The sequence below is a fragment of the Symphalangus syndactylus genome, chromosome 5 (assembly GCF_028878055.3).
Source record: "Symphalangus syndactylus isolate Jambi chromosome 5, NHGRI_mSymSyn1-v2.1_pri, whole genome shotgun sequence".
NCBI lineage: Eukaryota > Metazoa > Chordata > Mammalia > Primates > Hylobatidae > Symphalangus > Symphalangus syndactylus.
Genome location: NC_072427.2, coordinates 35,943,948 through 35,964,018, shown reverse-complemented (window position 1 = coordinate 35,964,018; position 20,071 = coordinate 35,943,948). Strand labels below are relative to the sequence as shown.

At 49.7% G+C, this 20,071-nt stretch overlaps 1 long non-coding RNA gene across 1 annotated transcript; it reads left to right on the top strand.

Annotated features, from left to right (window-relative positions):
• Window positions 1-13,438: 13,438 nt before the first annotated feature.
• Window positions 13,439-18,887, top strand: LOC134736703 (uncharacterized). The gene is made up of 2 exons (XR_010120958.1): window positions 13,439-14,061; window positions 17,301-18,887. It is a non-coding gene; the product is annotated as an uncharacterized lncRNA (long non-coding RNA).
• Window positions 18,888-20,071: the final 1,184 nt, after the last annotated feature.

Here is a 20,071-nt window from a genome sequence, read left to right as displayed (position 1 = left end):
GTTCCCTCTTGGTTCTTGCAAGAGTTTAGTAAAGTTCCTTTTGACAATTCCATTTATCAGTTTCCCTGGGAGGCACCATCACAAGGGCATTTAATTGAATTAAATAATCAGTGCTGTGTGGGAAATTGTCAATTTGCTCACCCACTACATATTCCCACCTCTTCCTCTGAGCAGCAATTCCTGGAGATCTACAACCTGCGCACAGACTCCCTTGCAGCTAGGGTTCCACCTTGATTTGGGTTCTGCCAATGGATGGACTCACAAGAAACTGAAATTCAGAACTGAGCCAAGAGGGAAGAGAGGCACCATGAAGCTTCCACCTTGATGCAGAGGAATAAGATTCTAGAACATGCAGCTGTGGAAGTAACAGCATTGGGAGGTGGGGCCTAAAAAGAGGTGATTCAGTCTGAATGCAAGTTTCATATGAATGGATTAATGTTGTTATGGTGGGAGTGACCTAGTCATCACCAGAGTGGTCTTGCTATAAAAGCAAGTTGGGCTCCTTCTTGCTCCCTCTCGTGTCTCTTGCCCTTCTGCCTTCTGAAATAGGATGATGCAGCAAGAAGGCCCTTGCCAAATGCAGGCCCTTCAACTTGGGACCTCCCAGCCTCCAGAACTGTAAGAAAAAAATTTCTGTTCTTTATAAATCACACAGTCTCAAGTATTCTGTTATAGCAGCACAAAACAAACTAAGACACTTTGGGAGGCCGAGGCAGGCAGATCACTTGAGGTCAGGAGTTCGAGACCAGCCTGACCAACATGGCCAAACCATGTCTCTGCTAAAAATACAAAAATTAGCTGGGCATGCTGGCAGGTGACTGTAGTCCCAGCTACTTGGGAGGCTGAGGCAGGAAAATCACTTGAAACCGGGAGGTGGAGGTTGCAGTGAGCCAAGATCACGCCTCTGCACTCCAGCCTGGGTGACAGAGTAAGACTGTCTCAAAAACAAACAAACAAAAACAGACTAAGACAGGAACATTCTCAGTGGCTTGGCTCTTAAGAGTCACTCCCAGAAGCTCAGCCTAATGCTCTTTTCTCCAGACACCCCTGTGATTCTGAAAGTCATTGAATACTCTGTGATGAACCCCTTTCTGCATAAATAACCAAAGTGGGTTCAGTTCTTAGCAGCTGCATCCTGCCTGACTCAGTCATTTAATGATAGTGTCTCCATGAGGGCAGAGGCCACAGCTCTCTTGTCCACCATTGCACCCCCAGTCACTATCCGGAGACTGGCACATAGTAAATGTCCAAGAAACATTTGAGACATATCGCCTAGGTGAATGAATTCCCAGAATACTTTACTGCTGCAGAAAGAAATCTGGAGAAAAAGGCTACTTCTACTCTGGGTCAGGAGACAACCCTCTGGGCTGGAGGGGGCAGTTTGACAGCCAGCCCTTCCCACCTGCTATTTTATGTTTTGGGTTTTGTTTTTTTTCCTCCTACACACCCAGTAGTAGTGAGCTTGGGGGTGTGGAAAAGAAGAGCAACCAGCTGCCCCTCTGTGCCTGGCCCCTGCTCCTCTGGTCATCCATGAGTGATGGTTTGAAGTATGTTTGATTTCACCTCACCTAAATTTCCCTTCACACAGTGAGTCCTTTGGGACCCCCATCATCTCACAACAAAACAAACCCAACCAGGGTGCAAATTAGTTCTATTGATTTGCAATTAGAAGAATCAACTAAGAAAAATATTACAACAGTTTCTAATCTCTGCCATAAAAATTACTCCACTTGAAAGCTCTTGAGTGGTCAGGTCCCTCCCTGGGCTTCAGAACTGCCCTGTCTCCCCCTATAGCCATTGTATTCAGAGTCCACCGAGGCTAGGAGAAAGGAGCTGGGGCCTGAGAGGTGCAAGCTCTTTTCTGGGCCAGCCTCCAGGCCCACCTCCTCTGGTTCCATGAAGAATGATAACACAGTATCAGCACAACTCACCATTCTCACTCCCACCCACTAAGGCATGACCCCAGCCCTCAAAGAGGTCCCCAAGTGTTTCTGAGCATCTCCAGAAGGAATCTCACAGGTGCTCATGAACAAGCCCTGTTGGGACCCACAACAAACCCCTGGTCCAGGTTTTGGTAAGGACTCTTCTTTCTCCCCGTCCTAGCCCTGGGCCCTGGAGCAGCTCTGTTGGGCTGTTTGTGTGTGGAGGGAAATGAGGGCTCCACTTCCAGAGGGCTCTGAAGCAGAACTGCTAGGCACCAGGGTTGATCTGGATTTACTTATGGTAGGCCTTGCCGTTCACCTCAATGGGGCCAAGCATGAGTCCCTGGGAACGGGGCTAAGAGAGAAACCAAGTGACACGTTCTAGAACATTCGGAATGCCCATTTCCTTCCAAAAGCTAACACTTGGGTATTTACTGGGTGAGGACCCTAGCACAAGATTCTCATAGGAGGTGCTTCTGCCCGCCCTGCACGTGCATTTCATGTCTGCTTCACCTGCTCATCATTGCCACATCCTGACCCTCATGGATGACACAATTTAGGTTCTAATTATAGCCCTTAAAAGAATAACACCAGCACTTACATTTGCTCAGAACTTTACCATTTAAAGAAGACTCCTACCTGCGTAGGTTCTACAGAGATACTGTTGGCCACATATAACAGAAAACCTGACTCAGATTGGCTGAACAGTAATGCAAATGTATTCTCCTCCTTCAGAAGAGGTTGGGGATGAGGTGTGCAGCTCCAGCTGTGGTTAATTCAGCATCTCCACAATGCCATCCAGGACCTAGGCACTCTCGGTTCTTTCTCCCTGCCATCCCCTGCACGTTGGCATTGGTCCTCAGGTACATCCCTTCGTGCTTGTGAGAAGCTTGTGAGACACCGCCACAGCTCCCAGCATCTCACTGTCACATAGCAGTGTCCAGAAGCAGGAAGCAGGATGTCCCTTCTTGATGTAACTTTTTAGAAGCAAGAGGCACTTTTCCAGAAGCCCCAGTAGGCTCTCTGCCTTCTGGCCAGAATGGCATCATGTAGCCTCTCCTGACCCACCACTGGCTGGCTTGGACTGAGCACCTTTTACTCTATAGGCTGGAGAGGGGCCCTGCACTGTCCTGCAGGACCTGACACCCCAGCCTGGGTTCTGCTAGCAAGAAAGGAGCAGAGGGGATGGCTACTTGGATAGGCAATGTCTGCCTCTGGCCTCAAAGTGCCTTGGGGAGGCAGGGCATGGGCTTGTACTAATTTCCCGTGGGAAGCTGCCGAGAGGGTGGGTGCCTAGCCCAAGGTCACACAGCTACAGCAGAGCAGGGTCAGCTCTAGATCTCTGACTGGATCTTCTGCTCTCTCCTAATATGTCCTTCTGGTAATATGTCCTTCTGGTAATATGTCCTAGGGCACACAGCCAGGGCAGGAAGCAAGGCCCCAGCCCTGCCACCAGGGGTAGGGCCCCCAAAGCAGGGTGGGGAATGACTATGCTCTTCCGAGACACCCCTGACAGGTGGAGAAATCCTTTCTAAGAAACACAGACATTACTTTGTTAATCAAATTCTGCCAGTCGGCCATAGGTCCATGCCCCGCCCTCCTTGCATTTATCCCCGCCCTCCTTGCATTTATGCCCCACCCTCCCTGCATCCATGCCCTACCTGCACTGGCCTGGAATCCTTTTCAGCTCTGGCTGCAGCAAGCAGGACAGTGTAAATTTTCCCCCGTTACATTAACATCCGACCAAGCAGTCATTAAGAGAGTCACAATCAATTTTTCCAGAATGATTGCTATTGCACACGGAACTTAATGGAATCACACGGTCATTTGAAAAGAAAGATGTGGGGAGGGGTGGTGGTAACAAAAGGAGGAAGGTTGCCCCTCCCGTGGCGATTGCCAAGCGCCGGATGGGATCTCATGGTATTCTGACTGGTTAATCACCCAGCAGAATGGAGACTGAGGCTTATTAGGCAAATGAAACATGATGGATGTTTTATTTCAACAGTGGAATTGGGAGGGGAGGCAGGCAGGGCCTTGCAGCGAACGCTGGGTAAGCCTGGCCAGGAGGAGCCAGGTTCTGGCACGTGGGCAAGTGGGGAAGGTCCCTGGGGGACCCCAACGTGTAGGAAAAACAGGTTTAAGGGGCTGTTTGAAGTAGGAATTGCAGGCTGAACTGACAACAGAAACAGCTTTCTTTTATTAAACTGGAAACCTGTCCAAAGTTACCTTGTGCCCACTGAGACCGTGTCCCCAGAAGGCAAGAGCTAAAGCAGATTGGGGCCAGCACACACTTTCTGTGTCCCCAGGGAAGCCCCTTATGGGACTCTTTACTCTGCAGAAGGGAGCACCTGCTGGAGGTGCATGGCAGAAGGAAGGGCAGCTGTGGGCTGCAGTGAGCTGGGTGGACAAGGGGCACGGGTGCTGTGGCCATGGTCACTTTAGTCTCGCTCTCCCTGGAGCCTAGAAGGAAGCTATGACTCCAAGGCTTTGCAAAGAGGAGGCTTAACAGTGGCTTGCAAGATCCTGTTCTGGGCACTGGGAATTTCCTCATAGGTGGCTGGAGAAGCCCATTTTCCCACGGTTTGGGAGAAGGTGGCAGGAAGTCCCTGGGGAAAAGAAGCTGGTCAATTCAGCTCCAGCTGTCCTTGAGTGCTACAGGCCCCGGGTCCCCTCACCAAATCTGCCTCCAAGACCCTGCCAAGTACAGTGGCTATATGAGGTAGAATTGTTATTACCCTCATCCACGGGGATGATGAAATGCAGGCTCAAGCAGGTCAGGGACTGGCTCAGGGTCCGGTTGCAAGTGAGCTTGGGCAGAGCCAGAAACGGACCCAACTCAGCTTGACTCCATCTTGGGCACAGATGGCAGGGCACCTTAGGAGGCTCCTAGGGGAACAGTTCTCATTGAGTTCACCTTTTTTCTCCAAGTCTCCTTGGGGAGCTGCTTGCCCATCCAAGAGGATTCCACGTCTTTTGCTCATGAATGCCGTTGTTCATTCGATGGACTGTCACTGGGCAAGGGGGTGTGTTCAGCTCTCTGGGGGACAGCATTGAACCAGACACAGGCTCTCGGGAGCCTTGGGAATCTGACCACCTAGGAGGCCTGCAGAGGGGAACACTGTCAGGTCTGCAGTCAGAGGTCAGGACTTAAGTCTGGGCCCTGCTGTGTACCTGCCATGGCATCCAGGACACTTTCTTTAACTCCTCCGAGCCTAAGTTCCTCTGTCTGTACAATAAGAATAAAGGGCATTTACTTTTCAGGATTACTGGAAGAATTGAAAGAGAGAGCTCAGGGCAATAATACCTTATTCAAACTCCTTGAGGCCAGGAGTGTTTCAAGATTTAGAATACTTTTTGGATTTCAGAAATGGAATACGGTGGATATGCCACAATTTTGTCACCCCAGCATGATCTGGGACAGTGCCCTGTAATCAAACTAACACTTCTGCAGGGAAACTAATGAATATTCACAGTCCATGGGATAAATAAAGACTTAAAATAATTGCCAAATGAATTTTCAAAAAGCTTTCTGTGTTCAGAGTGTTTGGGATTTCGGGATTGTGGACAAAGGCTCTGGATAGTAATGATAATGGTAGTGACTATTTGCTGAGCATTTATTGATTTACATGCATTTGCTCATTGAATCCTCACAGCAACTCCATGAGAGCAGGGGCTGTCATTATCCCTGTTTTGTAGCAGAGGCTGAGGGCCTAGAGAGGTTAATTCACTTGCCTATAATCACACAGTTGCTCAGTAGCAGAGCTGAGATTGGACCCAGGCAGTCAGGCTTCAGCATCTGTGTCTTTGTTCAGGTTAGCAATTCAGGAAGATGGTGGGGCTGCTGGCAGCAGCTCAGACGGCACCTAGCTAGCCTTCCTGATGCGACAGAGTGTGATGAGGAAGTGTGACTCTCCAGGTCCCCTGCCTTCTTTGCACCAGTGCCTGGGAATAGAGCCATGTTCCTAGGCTCCCAATCTAGTGTGCTATTACACACACACTCACACACACACACACACACACACACACACACACACACACAAAACCTCTCAGCCTCCACCTCCCCAGCACTACCAGAAGCCAGAAAAACATGCTTGGCCAGACTGAGGTGCTGGGAAGGAGAGCACGACATTCACAGCACTCAGCCTCCTTCTGCCTCTTCTTCCCCCTGAGTGACACCCCCTCCTCTCCTGAGGCCCTCAGCACCCTCCTTCTGAGCGAGGGGGCAGTAGCTTCAAGGGGATGTCCCTGGGCAGTAGAGCCCTCTTGGGTTGCGCTTGATCATAAATACACAGATTAAGGCTAGGGAAGGCCCCAGAACACTAGACTTGGAGTCAGATAGATCTGGATTTCAATGCCTGCTTCTTTTCTCATGGGGCAAATGGTCTTCAACAAGGGATTCCAGCTCCCTGAGGCCAGCAAAGTAACAGGTACTTGGTAGTTAACATATGGCCTGATGGGTTCCCAAGGACAGCTTCCCTCCAGACTCCAGGGAGAGCGAGGCTGGCTGGCCGAGACCAGGGCTGCAGCTCCTGTGGCTCCCCCAGTTCACGGCAGCCCACTGCCCTCCCTCCTGAACAGATGAGCACCCCCAGCATGGCAGGCCTCCCTTCTGTGGAGGAAATAGCTCCACAAGGAAGGGCTCCCTGGGGAAACAGAAGTGTGTGGTGTCCCCGGACTGCTTTAAGTCTTGCCATGTGGAGACATGGATGTGATGGGCACTGTCATTTTCCTCATCCACAAGCTTTTATCACAGGACCTCTCAGGCAACTGACCAATTGGTGCTCCCCAGAAAGCTGAGCGGCTGGGCCTTGGGGCCACCCCACCCACATTCTCTCATGTGATGGGGGTCACTCAGGGCATGAAGCCCTGGGAAGTGGGGTTCTGGTCTTCCGTCTGTCAAGAGAAAGATCACTCCCAGGCAGGATGATGTGGCTCATGGCACAGATTCATGAGTCAGGAACCTGAATCTGAACTTTAATCCCACCATTTCTAGCTTTGCGACCCTGTTTATCTCTCTGAACCTTCATTTCTTCATCTGTAAAATGGGGATGATAATACCTGTTACTCAAAGGGCTGTTGTGAGGATTAAACAACGTAGTTAATTCAAACAAGGATTAGCTGAGCCCCTGGCTCAGCTAAATGCTTTCAGGGGAGTCCTGAGCAGACAGACACGGCCCTGGCCTCACAGGCCTTACAGTCTGGTAGGTGAGTTGATGATCAAAGTGGAAAATAAAACAAAATATGAGGTCTTGGCTTAAAAAATAGTTCTTATCATCCTCCTTTGAGTCTGGCTATGCTTAGTTAGCATGAATGTATTAAAGCATTACTATGTATCAGTATTTATTATTTATTTGTGGGCTACTAAGAGACTTATGCAAATAGAGAGATTTTATGTAAATAAACACAATGCATATGTATAGATGCATAGCTTCAATAGACCCTCGTAAAGATGCTATGTAGAGGATATTTTCCCCATTCCTCAGGTAAGGATAGCAAGGCTTAGGGAGGTGAAGCGATTCACTCATGGCTCCACAGCAAGGAAGGGGTGGAAGAGAGACTTGAACCTGAGTTAGTGTGCCCCAAGGACCCGTGTTCTTATTCACAGGGTCACCGCCTCCCTGTTAGCTCAGAGGCCATGGGGTATGTGAAATGGCTCCTTGCAAATTACAAGGGCCAGGCAAGTATAAGGGATTATTATGGCTCCATTCCCTGAATCACATCTGGTCCCTTGAACATGGGCAACTGAGCCCAGGATGGGAGCCAGGGAGACAAGGACATGGGGATTCCAGAGGAGGAATTGGCTCCCCTTGCCGTTTGGGGGATACTTGGTGAGTGGGAGGTGGCATCCCCCTGGTTAATGCGTCTTTGGGGTTTCTTGGAGCTGCTCAGCCCAAAGGGAACCATCTCTGGAGAGCTTATATTGTCCTTGGGAGGGCTGTTAGCTGGTCACTGTCTCCACTGTGCAAGGCCAGCTCCATTCCAGAGAATCCCCTAAGCCCTGGATCTGCCAGCTGGGAGGCCTGGGCTTTAGTGACAGACATACTTGGTCCTGAATCCCAGCTCAGTGTTTCCTAATTGTGTGACCTCAGGCAAGCCATCCAAACTCTCAGAGGTTGCACTTCCTTATCTGCAAGGTAGGGAAAAATTCCTGTCTGCAAAGCTGTCTTCAGAATTGAAGAGAATGTCTGCAAAGCACCCAGGATGGTGCTGGCACAGAGTTGACCCTCCATAGATGGTACAAGATGAAGAAGAGGGTCCCGGTGGGCACCGGCAGTGAGAAGTCATGGCTGGTAATGCCTATCTGTGCTGCAAGAAGCAGGGATGACATTGAATCCAGCCAATTAGGAGAATTTCTCATAAAAATTTAATTCTTCAGTAAAATAATAGTGTAAAATGAAACAGGTGAAGCATTTTTAAACTGTAAATTAATGATCTATAGTTATAGCCATAATAATAATAATAGCTACCAATTACAGAATACGGAAGGCCAAATCTGGGCCAGAAGCTAAACACGTTGCAGGCTCCCCGCTTTCTGAAATAAAGATGCTTTGCTGCATTTTGCAGGCCGGAAGACCAGGGTTCAGCAAGGCCAGTGGTGTGCCCAGCACCCTGCAGACACTGGGTAGCAAAACTACAGCTTCTCACTCCTGTGTCATCCTCTCTCCTGTGTTCAGACCTTTTCAAATACACTTAGAGCAAATGTAAAGAAAAAACGGAACAACATCCACCTCTCTTTCAGTGTATGTGTCTCCAATTCGAGGTTAAATGGAATTTAATCTTCCCTCTCCAGACTTTTGTCTCCTGGTGCCAGCTCTGCTTCCAGGCCAGAAATGCTTTATGAGCCAGGCATACCCTCAGGCCCCTGTCTGCAGCCCTTTGAGAAAGGCAGTTAAAGCCCCCCAGGTTTTTCTCCTGCATCTTTGTGTGGTGAGAAACTGATAATCCAGACTTCATATCTGTTCCCCTCAAGACTTTCCTGTCCTCAGAGCCAGTCTGCTCTCAGGGAACCCTTTGGAGTCTTCTCTAAAGTCGCCTCCACTGCTACTGACTCTTCTTCAGGGTTAGAAACAGACAAGATGCTGCGGTCTGGAGTGTAGCTGAATTTGTGAGCACTGGAGTCAGGCTACCAGGTTCAAACCCTGACTTGGCAGTTATTGTGTGGCCTTGGGAGAGGCACTCAACTTTTTTGTTTTTTTTGAGACGGAGTCTCCCTCTGTCGCCCAGGCTGGAGTGCAGTGGCGCAATCTCGGCTCACTGCAAGCTCCGCCTCCCGGGTTCGCGCCATTCTCCTGCCTCAGCCTCTCTGAGTAGCTGGGACTACAGGCACCCGCCACCATGCCCGACTAATTTTTTTGTATTTTTAGTAGAGACGGGGTTTCACCGTGGTCTCCATCTGTTGACCTCATGATCCGCCCACCTCGGCCTCCCAAAGTGCTGGGATTACAAGCGTGAGCCACCACGCCCGGCCTCAACTTCTTATTTACAAAATGAGGTTGATAATAATATCACCTACCTTCTAGGATTTTTGTGAGATTAAACAAATTAACACATGCAAAACACTTAGAGCGCTGTCTAGCACCTAGTAAGTACTCAAGAGCAATTAGCTACTATTATTTTCTATGCCCTAAATGTTCATTTCCCATCCATGGCCATAATGATTTCTGCTCAATAACAAAGATAAGAAGCAGGATAGCTCTCATTTAGAAAGTTGTACACAGCAATAAACTCTTTCAATGCACCAGCTCCTCAAAGTGCAAAGCACAGTGAATGGCACATAGTAGGTGCTCAGTAAATGTCAAGATCCCTAAGCACCCAGATCACCCAAATTACTTTTTTACTCAGTTAACTTTTAACCCCTCTTTGTTTTTTAAGCATATATATGCTCATATATATATATATATATATATATACATATATATATATATATATGTATATATATATATATATATATATACAGGGTCTCTAATATATATCTAATATGTTGCCCAAGCTGATCTCAAATTCCTAAGCTCAAGTGACCCTCTCCTACCTCAACCTCCCAAAATGCTGGGATTACAGGCTTGAGTCACCTTTCCCAGACTAACTGTAATTCAAATTGCCCTCAACAGTGTGTTTCTTAGAGAAAACAATTTTTTTTTCTGTGTGTTTTAAAACGGACCGAATCATTTTACAGGTCACTCAGTGATGGACTGCCATCTTCCAGGGTTGCCTTTCTTTGTGAACCTCCCCTTGCCTTTATTCCAAAGCTCACAGCTCACATGCCACATATCCAGCCAGCCCCCAAATCCTGTTGATTTTCCTTAAATGACCCTCTTTCCCAGGCCTTGCTCATGGTTCCTGTTCAGCATTTTTATTACTCCTGAACTGTGACAGCTCCCTCTAGATCCTCCCCTTCCTAGTCAATCCCATGTCATAAATCTCCCCTTTCTAGGGATCCATCATGGGCCGCCCCTCTGCTGCCCCACCCTGCTCCTGGCCCTGTCAGGCTGTCTTTCTGACACAACCTTATTCTGGGCAGTTTTTCTTGCTTATCCAGCTCAGTTGAAAACTCTTGAAGGGGACATCACATTTTAGGTGCCGCATGGATTTTCCAGTACATTCACATCTAACATAGAGTGAGCACAAAAAGAGGCCTGCAACACACACGTCCCGGTGACCAGTGGAGTGGTTAGAGCCGTGCTTTCAAATCCAGTTGAGCTGGCCCTGTTTTTAGTTTGAGAAATATTCTGGGGCCTGATTTGCCAGTCTGAGTAACTAGGTGTGGCACCAAGTGTCGGCAGCTAATTACTTTTAACCATTATTAATAGGTCTGCTAATTATCTCTTGCACATAGGCAAGATTTTACAGATGAGAGAGGGAGGGAGAGGAGGAGTAAAGGAATGTGCCCAAGGCTATAAGGTGAGCGGATTGTCAACATGGGGGCTAGAACCCAGGGATTTGCGGTCCTAGGTCATGGGACGCCCCCTGCCCCCAGGTAGGGGTGGGGTGGAGAGGGGTGGTTTTGGGGGCTGCAGGGCTGGGACCAGGGAGAACAGCTCTGCGCAGGTTGGTGAAGCTACCATCTTGCCTTCCCCCTCCCCCCACTCCCAGAATGCAATCTACCGAAACCTCTTATTAAAAGTATTCTGGGGGTGATAAAAGTGTCACTAAAGATTTGCTCATTTTCTAAACTGTCATTAAAAAGAAATTTATGGTCAGGGGAAATATAGGCAGTGGAGGATGCAGGGTGGGCAGGGAGAGAGGGAGGATGATTTAAAATCAGTCCCTTAATAAATTAAAGATGCTCACTTGCAAGAGGGGCTTGGAAAAGGAAATTGCTAGAAAGTCATGGCTTTCTCCATTCCAGCTGGCCGGTGTCCTCCTCCTGCACTCTTCATCTCAACTACACTCCCATTCACATCCACCCCTCCCCTCCTGACCAATCTACAGGGCAAATGCTTCCTCCCTACAGGCCCACCCCATCCCCTGTCCTCCTCCAGGAAGGCCTCCAGTTCCCCTCCCCAAGGCTTCCGCAGCCCCATTGTCTGAATATTAAATAGACTATGTCTCACCCCCACTATACTGTAAGATCTTTGAAGACAGGAGTCTTGCCTCAAACTATTGTGTGAATCTTAATTAAGGGAGGTGGAGGTGATCTCATTCCCTTAAATTACTAGGAAATGTTAAGCAGGAAAAGGGAATGAAGAACCCGAGGAGTTCAGTCCTCATTTCACACACGAGGAGCCTGAAGCTCAGAGGGGAAATAGAACTCACCCCAGGTCACAGGGGAGCTGCCAGAACCCGCCTCTCCTGGGGTCCAGCAGTATGCCCAAGAACTTACACTCAGAGTCCAACCGTGCCCTCCCCACTCACTGGCTTGGGGGACCTTGAGAAAGTCACTAAGCCTCCTGTGCCTTGGGCACTGGAGTTGTTGGGGGTATCAGCTGTGACACTGTTGGTGCTTTGCTCAATGATATTTTTATTTTGCATCACCTTGTCATTGGCATCATGGTGGCAGGAAGGAAGGCAGGGAAGCTCGAAGCTGTCAGGGCTTCAGCATTTTGCCTGGACCCTCTTCACCTGCTCAGCAATTGTCTAAGCATCCACTAAGTGCCAAGTCCCGGGCTAGGCCTGGGAGATACAGAGACCAGCAGGCATCGCCCCAGCCCTACAGACACTCCAGTCTGGTGGGGAAACTACTGCTGCGAATGTGGGGGTCCCTGATGGCCTGGCTCTCACTCCTTCTGGGTGGGTGGTGGGTTCACATTTCTCCCCGTACTGGACTTTGAGTGGCCCTGCCTCCGGCTTTGGCCAAGCAGGACCAGCCCAGAAGGAGGCCTCTGGGGAAAGGAAACGGGTGTGCCTGGCAGGGGTGGGAACAAGGGTGTGGGGAGCTCAGCAGGTGCTGACCACTGAGAAAGGGAAGTGAGAGAGCAGGTTCAGGCCAGGTTGCAGACTGGGCCTGCCGGGATGAGGCCTTAGGTCTGAGCCAGGCCAGCAAGGTGGAATAACCCCGCCTCCCCCAATGCAGATGCTCAACTCCTGTCCTGAGTGAGGTTCAGGAAGAGAGGGTGGAGGCAGGGGGCAGTGCATGACAAAAGGCTGGGAGCTGAGCCTGCCTCAGACCCGCTCTGCTAGCTCCACAAGCTGCCTGCCTGGGCCTCCTTCCCCTGTTAGGTGGGCACGACGCTGTCCTCTGCTTCCTACCCTCTGAACTGAGGATCAGCTGAAGGCAGTCAAGGAATGAGCGCTCTCTGAATGAAAAGAGCACATTTCAGAACCTCATGGAAGCCTTTTAGTGCACATGCCATGAGGCCAGGGTGGGGAGGGGAGGGAAGAGGAAAGGGAAGAGGATTTGACATCGAGATGGAAAGAGGGAACAGAGAACTTCTGTGCATGGCATTTAGAACACAAACACTGCATCACTGAACCATGAGGCTGCAATGCAGACAAAAGAAGCCTGGAGACATCCCAGTGGGCTTCTTGGAGGAGGGGAAGGCTGGTTTGGGCTTCATAGGTTTGGTGAACACAGGGAGAGGGGAGAAAGTAAGGCACAGGCCACAGCGGGAGAGCTTGGGACCATGGGGGCCCTGCAGGTCTGGCCAGGCCATGAGCAGAGTAGGGGTTGGGAGGCTTCCAGTCTCTAAGGGTCCTGAGGACCCAGGTCCCCGCAGCCCTCCTGACCCCCAGGGAGCCCCTCCAGCCTGTTTGGTGGGTTGTTTGCCAGCCTCTGCCCTGGAGCCTTGGCCTTCCATCAAGATATCAGGCCAGCCTCCACGTGGAGGCAAAGCACGGCAGATCAAGGATGGGTTGACGGGCAGGGGGCGGTCTCAGTGGAAAGTTCTGCCTGCACAACAGCACACTGATGCCTCCGGGGCCAGCCTGGTCCTGCGCTCAGGCTGTCTCCCAGCCTGGCTTGGCCTCTGCTTCACTCCGACACTATTTTTATGCCTCAATACCTCACTTTGCATCTGTGGCTCTCTGTTTTGCTTTCTCTCCCTCTCTCTCTCTTTCTCTCTGTCTCTCTTCTCTGCCTCGTTCTGAACATCTCTGTTTGGCTCGCTGTGTCTTGCTTTCCCTGTGTGTCTCTCTCCATCTCTGTCCCTCTCTCTTTCCCTCTCTCTCAGGACCCCCTGACCTGCTCTGTGTGACTCTGTCCATCTGTGACCCACCCTCGGTACCACAGCACTAGCTGACAGACACTGAGATTGTAGGCTGGAGAAGTTTTTCGGGTTCCAGGCAGGCCTCCTGGAGACTTCAGCCTGCAGGGAGTGCGGCTCCTTTTGCTTTAATCTGGGGGGAATCTGACATTGGTTTCTTTGACCTCCTCTGCCTTTGATCTTTATCTTTGAAACCCTGTGTTGTTAGAATGTGATTGACTTCAGATGTTCTCATCCTCCCCAGAAAGCTGAGGGAACGCAGGGCAGTGGTCTGGCTGGGTGATCCCCCAACATCACACGGGCAAAGATCCTTCAAGGGCTCTGGGCTTCAGGCTGGACACCTCCAGCAAGCTAAGTGAGAGGCTGTTCGTGAAGCCTGCAAGCTCTCATACAGTGGAGGGCCATGTGGTACATGGGAACATCCGGGGCATCAGGAAACAGACCTTCCTGGGTTCTAACCCCAGCCCTGCCATTGCTGCCTGAGTGACTCGGGACAGGTCGTAAGTCTGAGTTTCTGTTTTCTCTTCTGGGGTTTCCATTTTCTCATCTCATGGGGGTAAAACTGAGCATGAGAACTTGATGCACTGATACGTGAAAGTGCCCCATGGATTACTTAGCATGTAGCCAGTGCTCAAAAATGTTCCATTTCCCCTACCTTCCTCTTCCCTCTCTCCAAGACTTCATTCACGTCCAGGCTTCACTGGAGCAATAGAACATCCCTATAATAATTACAGAGCCTTGCTCTTCATCCCTGCTTAGCAGGGCACAGGGACATTGATAGATACACCACTCTCACCCCACACCTTGTGCATGACCAGCATGTGGCTATTTTGACAGCATCTCCAGGGCTTATCGGCCCTCCAGCTCTCCACCCACATTCATTCACTGGGGCATCAGGTCATACCAGGACCCACAGAGTGTAAATGACAAGCACAAAACCAACAATAACAATAAAGTAACCAACTTATAAAGCACTTTTGTGTCTGCAAAGTCTTCCTTCAGACAGACTTTGTTGCTTTTCATGAGACTCCCCAAGAGGTTACAGATAAAAGTCCAGACCCACCAACAGTGACCTAGCAAGTCAGGGACAGAGCTAGGACTCAACCCCTGGTCTTCTGACTCTCAGACTAGCCCACCGTGTGTCACCAGGAGGCTTAAGCACAGCCTTTAGAGACTGCAACTCAGCTGGTGTGTGCTGGGGCCTGTGAATCTGCATTTTAGTAAGCTCTCAAGAATTCTCGTGCAGGTGGTCTCCTCCAATCTGAGAAACATCCCTCCCCACTATGTGGATGAAAGAAAGTGATTCTTGCTCAGTTCTCTCCCTAAAGTGGCAGTAGAGGTTTGGCTGGTGGTGATGCAACTCTGCCCCTTGCTGTGGGCAATTAGGGTCAAGGGTTGATTAGACAAGCTGGAGGGAGACTGGTGGGGGCTGGAAATGTGACTTCTGTATCTGGTGCTGGGGTGCCTCTCTGTAATTCACTCTATGGGGCTCCTTCCCGGGTGAGGAAATAAATTGGGGGTCACTGGTTCTCAACCTTGGCTGCACATTGAAGTCACCTAGGGGCTTTAAAAAATATTGATGTCTGGAAGCAGCCTGTAGAGATTGTGATGTGATGGGTCTAAGGTGTGGTCTGAGCATGTGAGATTTTTAAAAGCTCCCAGAGGATTCTAATGTGGAGTCGTGTTTGAGGATCACTGAACCGGGACACTGAGGTCAGTTCTGCAAAATTCCAGCCTGTGACTGAGAGCAGATGTGGCACAAGAAATGTTGTCTTCATATGTCTGTGTGTCTGTGGGTATGTGTATAAGTGTGTCCCTGCTTGTGTCTGTGAATGTGCCTGTGTTATGTTTGTGTGTGAGTCTGCATGTGTTGTCTGTGTGTGTTTCTGTGAATGCACCTGAGAGTGTGAGTCTGTGTGTGTGACAGAAAGACCTGGAGGGCAGGGCAGAGGGGATAGGAGGGGCTGTAGAGGTGAAGAAGGACTCTCTGGGGACACAAGTACCCTCTTTTTACAGATAGAGCCCAGAGGGGGTAAATGACCAAGCCTGGACCCTAGGCCTCCACAGCACGATATCCACAACCCAAGGTCTAAGATAGGAGGCAGAAAAGAAAATTGGAGCTGCTGTATGGTTCCAGGTTTTGCTGGCTGACATGAATGTTTTGTTTATTTGTTTTTGAGATGGAGTCTCACTCTGTCGCCCAGGCTGGAGTGCAGTGGTGTGATCTCGGCTCACTGCAACCTCCGCCTCCCACGTTCAAGCAATTCTCCTGCCTCAGCCTCCCGAGTAGCTGGGTTTACAGGCCCCCACCACCACGCCCTGCTAATTTTTGTATTTTTAGTAAAGACAGGGTTTCACCAGAGACGGTTGGCCAGGCTGGTCTCAAACTCCTGACCTCCAGTGATCCACCTGCCTTGACCTCCCAAAGTGTTGGGATTACAGGCATAGCCGCCGCATTTGGCTGACATGAACTTTTGCTTTGCTTCTTTACCTGCTGCAGAATGCTGGGCTTAGGACAGTTCAGCCAGATGTGCTGGCATGAGAGGGCTGGGCCAACCTCTCTGAGAACCACCAGCTCCCTGAAGCTGCTCCCCAACCAGTAAACCCTGCTTTCTCCCCCACAGATATTTCACGCATACAGGCTATGCCAGCATGAGAAAGAGCCAAGTCCAGGCCCCTCACCGGGGAGCAAACATTCCAAGTGACACTCCAACATCTTGGGGCTAAAGGTTTTTGGACGGAGTGCTTGCCCCAATGCTACCTAGAGAAAGCCCCTGGGGAACTAAAAATGCCCAGGACTGGGGCTGAAGAACCTTTCTCTTACCAGCTGTGTGATCTTAGGCACTGGTAAGCCCTGGTTTCTGCATCTGACAGATGGGCATGCAACACCTGCCCAGCCTCCTGAACAGGGGAGCTGGAGGCTCAGGCAGGGGAATGCAGGTGAAAGCGCTCAGCAAATTAGGCAGGATCCACTTGTACAAGAGGTTATTTCCAGGCATGACCTGAGGACTGCCCCAGCCACTCTCTGGCCCAGCTATCTTCCTCAACTGCCTGCTGATTCCTGCCATTTTTATCCTTAGATCTAGCCTCTGGGTTAAGGATATTCAGAAGATTCTGCTGATTTACAACCAAGGTTTCTGATGGAAGCAGAGGCAGGGGTGATGACACACTTCGCACCATTCATGATGCTAGTGTGACTTGTAAGCAGCTCAGCATCAGGAGGTGGCACAAGCTAGGAGGGAGGAGGCTCCTGCAGGGACGGACCCAGAGGGCCTTTCCAGGAAAGGCCAAGGCAGAGGGCCGCTGGCTGCTCTGAGGCTTCCTGGACAGAGAGGGCGAGGTGCTGGCTTAAGTGCCCTGGGACCTGGGAGTGGCTGGTGAGGAAAAGAGGCTTGGGAAGCCAGAGGGGACCCAGAAAGGCCATACCAGCTTGACTTACTGCAGCCTGGCCCAGCTTCAAGGATTTCGGACCTGGAACCTGACAGATCAAGGACTCTGCACAACTGTGTGGCATATTTCTGAACCTCTCTAAACATCATTTTGTCATTTATAAAATGGAGATAAGAACAATTCCTTTTGAGAGCCTTTCGTATACATAAAAGCAGACTAGCTGTTATTATTATTTACAATTTCGCTGAGACCTTAGCACAGGCAGACTGTGTGTGTGTGTGTGTGTGTGTGTGTGTTCTGCCCCCCATCTGAGTGTTCACCCCATCTTTGCTGTATTATCTCTCTCCAGACTGAAATGGAGTGCAGCAGAAAGGAGAAGAGTCAGGAGTCAGAAGACCTGGATTCAAATTCTGCCTTTGTACTGGATGAAAAACTGTAGACAGATCCTCATTGTCACCCAGAGCCTCACATATAAGGGCAATAGACGGGATGATAATCGCTAAACCATGAGGTTGCTGTGAGAATGATATAAACTAATATATCAACAATAATAGTCCACATTTCCCCTGCACTTACCAGTGTGCCAGGCACCCTTAAGGGCTTCACACATGTTATTTCAACCATTACAACCTTTTAAGTATCCCTACTTCTGTAGATGTCCCTACTTCTATAGATGAGAAAACTAAGGCTCAGAGAGGTTAAGCAACGTGGCCAAGGGTCACACAGCTTGTACGTGGCAGAGCGTGAATCTGAATCCAAGTGGCGACTACTTCACTACTTTACTGGGCACAGGATCCCAGCACATCCAAGTTGGAAGATACCTTAAAAGCACAACAGGTCCAACATGCTGTTGACTGCTGAGGAGCCTGAGAGCCCCACTCCTCAGTTGTGTTACAAATCAAGTCTCCTTTCACCCTGACCTGCATCGTAACTTCCCAGATGATTCTCTGCATCTGAAGGCCTTCACCAGCCACATGGCATCCACAGAGCGAGTATGGTTCCCTTCAGAGGAGGGCATCGAGACCCAAAGAAGCCAAATAATCTGCCCAGGACCACACAGCAAGTCTCAGGCTGAGCTGGGAGTCCAGCCTCCTCCTGCAGGCTCTTTGCTGCAAAGCCTTGTGTTACATGTACTTGGTGGGGCTGGGGGCATTTGATGCTGGAGAGAGGGTAGTGTTTCTGAGACCTCTGTGTGTCTCTAAAAGCATCTAGGTATGACCCTTGATGCCTGGTGATCTAGATTCTGATGAGACATGGGCAATAGTTTCTCCTCCTCTCCCTGAGACCCAGCCCAATGTGGAGCTTTGTATCAAGTATGGCTGCATTCCTACTGTGCCCATTCCAGTGCCAGCTACTGACTGGGTGGCCCATGGAGTGGCTCACACTGCTGGTTGTCTACTCAATATTCATTTAGATTTTGGTATCAAAGTGATATCAGCATGCCCAGCCTCAAGTGATGAAATGTGATGGGTCTAAATCCATCATGGTAATCTGTTTCCTCTTTGCCAGTGATGGGCTTGTGAGTTGCTGAATGATACAGTTCCAACCAACAAGATGGGAAGGAAGTAAATGGGAACCTCCACGAAAGATTTTCCTCCCAAATGAAGACACACGTGAGAAAAGAGCCCTGGGCCCTCCCTCTCCCACTCCTCCTTCCTTCCTGCTGGTGATGCTTTTAGGAAGGATATAATGCCTGGAACCAGGGTGACTGCCTTGTGACCATGGGGCAACACCTGCTGAAGATGTCACAGCAGGAGGATAGAGAGAGCCTGGGCCCTCGCTGGCATTGTTGAGTTGCTGCACCAGCCTTGGAACCACCTGCCTTGTCAACAAAGATCACATATATATATATATATATGTACTGGTTATGCCATTATCTGTTTGGTATTATGTTACTTGAAGCCAGCATGTCCTAACCAATAAAAGGGATAATAAAGGAACTGGGCGTGGTGGCTCACATCTGTAATCTCAGCACTTTGGGAGGCCAAGGAGAGGTGTATCACCTGAAGTCAGGAGTTCAAGACCAGCCTGGAAAACATACTGAAACCCTATCTCTACTAAAAACACAAAATTAGCTGGGCATGGTGGTGGGAACCTGTAATCTCAGCTACTTGGGAGGCTGAAGCAGAAGAATCACTTAAATCCAGGAGGTGGAGGTTGCAGTGAGCCAAAATTGCACCACTGCACTCCAGCCTGGGTGACAGAGCAAGACTCTGTCTCAAAAATAATCATAATAATGATAATGATAATAATAGTAACAAAGGGATCTACTTTATGAAGTCAACACCCTGATATCTGTTTTACATAAAAGAAAGCTAAGGTTTGGAGAGGACACTGTGATGCACAGCAGGCGAGCCTTGCAGAGCAGGGCTACTCTGGGCACACTGCCTATGGGGTAGCCCTGCTCTGCAAGAAGCAGTGCCTCTGCTGCTGCTGTCCACTGCCACATGGATTTTAAAATGCTGTCTAACACCCCAGCTCGCCTTTGAATGCTTTCCTGGGTGAAGCCAAGAACCCTCCTGGGCTAAGCCCCAATCTGGGGTCTCACCTGCTCTGCATCAACTGAACTTTCCCACTTTATACACCCCTCCCTAGCAAGTAGAGAAAAAGGGATTTAGACCTCGTTCCATTGGACTCTCAGGTCTGTGTGTCAAACCACCACACAGAGAGGGTGGCTCCTGCTGTAAGCATATCAGATAAAAAGCTGATTTCTCCTCCTCTCCTAGATCTGTCTCTAAATTACCCTATTTCCAAGTATCCAGTGAACATCCATGTTGGAAAATGTCCTGTCAGACAGATGATGTGTTTTGGAGTTGACAAAAAATAGAGATGAATGGATGGGGTCTGTGTAGGATAAAATGAGTCCTGCCTGTCAAAGCCTTGTGCTATCTTTAGGGACCCAGGACACTCACCTGGGAAGAAGCAGTGAAAAACACCAGGAAGAACACATTTTCCCCTCTCTCCTGTCTGGATCCTTCAAGGCTAGTTCGAGTGACCTTTCTTCCAAGAAGTCTGCCCTGACCGTGCCAAACAGAACTGGGATCCCAGGGCATATGTTTGCACACTTCTTATAATGGGCAGATTTTTAAAGTTATTTATGTGCCTATGTACCCCTTCTCA